Consider the following 3,413-nt stretch of genomic DNA (forward strand, 5'->3'; position numbering starts at 1 on the left):
AGGTAAAGCGAACAACAAGTTCTAATTGAAAAAAGTGGTTCAAAGTAGGCAGTATGGTAGAAGTCAGTGGAAAATGCGCAGACTGGCGAGAGCAAGGGACTTGTAGGTGAGTTCAAGGAGGTCGGTCAGTGAAGAATAAGTCACATGGAAAAAAGCCTAGAGGCAATTGCCTGAAATGCTTATATGTAAATGGTAAACCAGAATGGTGGGAGAGAGCAAGCAGAGGACAGTGAGAAGTCAACACAACAGAACAAGTTAGGAGAGAGGTAAGCAGTAAAAATGATGCAACAGCGGCTGAGGAGTCAGCACGGCAGTACAAAGAGGAAAATGACATGAAGAGATTAATGGGGGAGCAAGACCATGGTGGTGACATCTTGTATTTATATCTCAGTAGCACAGGTGTTATTTCCCATGATGTGTATGGAGAAGAAATCATGGACTTTGGAGATGCTAGTGAGGGAAAAGTATTAGAGCTTTGCTAAAAGGTGAAGGAGTTCTTTTAGAAATTTAAAAATCTGAGACTACAGTTTAATGGATCAAAAATCTATAAACAAAGAAAAATCTATTAAACATTAGAAATTATGTGGAATGGAAACAGCAATCTGTTTCCCATCTTATATTTCAATAGCTGTTGAGCAGTTATTTAGTGTGTGGYCTTTAATGTTTTCTTAATCACTTCTGATATTGCAAAGTGTGAAGAGCAAAATAGCACCTTGGAGTTTTTTGTTGTCTTTTCTTTTCTTGGTGGGGGGTTCCTTAGTTAGAATAAAGGCTGTGAAACAAAGCTGGTCCCCCTTAGCATTATAGAATTCATCATCTGGGGGAAATTTCTGCCTGCACAAAACAACCTCCATTAGCCATTTGTTACTCTGAAAATTTCCTATGCTTCAGGCCTCATCTTGATCAGAACTTCTGTTTTCCCGACTGAATGAGAACTGCTCACTCAACAAGCTTACAACCCTGCAAAGAAATCCTGCCAGTGGACACTATGCCCAGACCATTCTCTCTGAAAAATTAGGACTAGAACATAAATCTTGCAGTGGAAAGGCAACAGGCTCAGCTGTCTGATGCTCTCCAGTTGCTGTAGAGAATAGGAATGCTCTATGCCTAAAACTGCCTTGTTGATTCTCAATTTACAAAACTTTTCTATTGTATTGTTGTATTTAATTATCACCGCCTACCTGATAATGGACTGAAGCAGCCTGAATGTGGCATACCGTCTGTTTAGATGATTCAGTCAGGTAAGATAGCTACAGGAAAGCAATAGATGGAAAAAGGTAGTGTGCAGCAGTTGAAGCATTGTACCTCCTTCAGTAACAATTACTATTTGTAATTAAGAAGGAATCTGAATGAAACCATTCACTGTGCAACATTTAGATGCTTCCACAATAGAAATGACAGCAATGGAGAAATTTCTTTAGTCAGAGATAAGACTTATCTGGCAATGCATTAGACAACTGTGAGGCCAATTGCTTTTTTCACTATATGTTCTCTACTTTATATCCTTTGCAATGCACTTTGGCTCATCCAAAATTCCCCATAATGTCAGTGGGAATAACTGCAAGAAAAAGGATTGTAGAATCTGGCTCTTAAGGCAAGTGTCTTAAGTGTATGTCTGCACTGCAGCAACGTTAACTTCAACAGACTTGCCTGAACAGCTTTAAGTTTGGCAAGCATCACTCGGGCAGAGCAGAGCTCTCTTCAGGCTGTCCACTGCTGCTGTCCCAGCAACTTGGTAAATACGTAAGCAGTCTGCCAGCAGCGAGCTCAGTTACTGCTAGTAATTCTCAAGCAAGCCAGTTATGAAGGGAACTTCACAAGATCTACCACATCCTGAGAGCTCCTCTGAGCTGTTTATAAACCTGCTGTTATAAACGCAGTGACGTGCAGAATATCTCACAAGATCTGACTTCACACATGTCCAGCAACTTGATTCTGACCTTAAAGCTCTTATCAAATGTTTAATGAGAAATTGTGACTTGTATAGTGTGAAATCTGCTTTAAAAACACATGCAAAAAGGGCTTTCCTTGCTATCCTGGAGCACGCTCAGGACCACTGGCCCGTGGGCTCTAGAGGAGTTGGTACATAGAAGAGCCACAAACTGCTTCTGAAAGTGCAGTTCTTCTGTGAAATTACAGTTCTTTTGCTTCAAAATACCTGTGTGCATGTATCTACTGGAAAGTTGCTGTGTTCACTTGAGTTAACCAATTTCCACTTTTCACCCTGGTGGTGAGCAAAGTTCTCCCTGTCTGTATTTCCTCGTCTCACTGAGGCAGAACTCTTGGGGATCTTCTGGAGAAAGGTACTATTTGCCAAGTGTATGGGGGTGCCTTTTTGTGGTTTGTGGGTCTTTCTTTCTTTCTTTTTAATGCATGGATGTGATTCTACTGGTCGAATGCTCTTGTTTCCCTATCTGCAAACCTGCTGGAACACACAGGGCTATTCCGGGATAAACAAGAGGAGAATTTGGCTCTGGGTTTCAACCATGTCAGAACCATAAAGTGTGCTTACAAGTCATAATAAGAGTTTTGCATTTCCCTAAAGATGCACTGAAAAAAATCACTGTGTAAAAGTTAGAGAAGCATTAGGTATATGTGGACCATCTCAAGTGTACTCAGATATTGTCCTAGTTTGTGAAGCACATAGCAGTCACATCTGCAGAGCTTCTCAGAGGAAAAGAGTAGTTGAAATAACATCCCAGGTACTGTCTTATCGTTTCTGCTCTAAAAGAAACTCAACTTGGTATGCAGACTCTATGTTGTTATGCAGTATAAACTTTTAGTAAGTAAAAGGCAATTTGTGTTCCAAAGAGCTTACATTATAAGGCCCTGATCTTCCGAATGCTTACATGCTTGCTTAACTTTCTGTCCCTGAATTGTCCCTTTTAGTGACAATGAGATTACTCATATGCATAACGCTGCTGCTTGCCTAAATTTTTGTAATATGAGAGCACAGATGAAGATAGGATATGAGAAAGGAAGTATTATTATCCTCATCTTGCAGATGAGGAACCGAAGCACAACAAAAATGAGATCCTGATCCTCCACAGTGTGTATGTGCCTAGCTGTTAAGCATATGAGTAACTTCCTTCGAGTTCTTGAGGCCCTCCAGGCAGAAGCGTAAGGCCTGGATCTCACTTAATGGCGCTGTGCGACCACGACTAAGTTACTTAAGTTCTGGTCCCGCAGTGTTAAACTCACGTGCTTGAAAGTGCAGAATACGACAGGAATGACCGGGCTGAGATAAAGAGGGCTCCTCCGACCCTTTCACCCGAGTGCCGCGACGTTACAGGTGGGTGCTGGGGAAGCGCCAGCATGTGACAGCGCGGTTCCGTCCTTGGGAGCCCGGGGGGCCGCGGGCAGCGGGGCGAGAGGCTGCGCGCCGCGGGAGCGCGGCAGGTAACGCGGCCCCG

At 42.6% G+C, this 3,413-nt stretch overlaps 1 protein-coding gene across 3 annotated transcripts in view; it reads left to right on the top strand.

The window, feature by feature from the left end:
* Nucleotides 1-3,204: 3,204 nt before the first annotated feature.
* IKZF1 (IKAROS family zinc finger 1) overlaps nucleotides 3,205-3,413 on the top strand; it is a 73,396-nt gene continuing 73,187 nt past the window's right edge. The window contains exon 1 of one of the 3 annotated variants that reach the window (XM_026072092.1): nucleotides 3,205-3,292. The gene's annotated coding sequence lies outside the window, so the exon portion shown is untranslated. Of the gene's footprint in view, nucleotides 3,293-3,355; nucleotides 3,400-3,413 lie in introns of those variants that run through there. The other 2 variants (XM_026072095.1, XM_026072094.1) reach the window with 2 other exon arrangements.

The sequence above is a fragment of the Apteryx rowi genome, unplaced genomic scaffold (assembly GCF_003343035.1).
Source record: "Apteryx rowi isolate R43461 unplaced genomic scaffold, aptRow1 scaffold_337, whole genome shotgun sequence".
NCBI classification, from domain to species: Eukaryota; Metazoa; Chordata; class Aves; order Apterygiformes; family Apterygidae; genus Apteryx; species Apteryx rowi.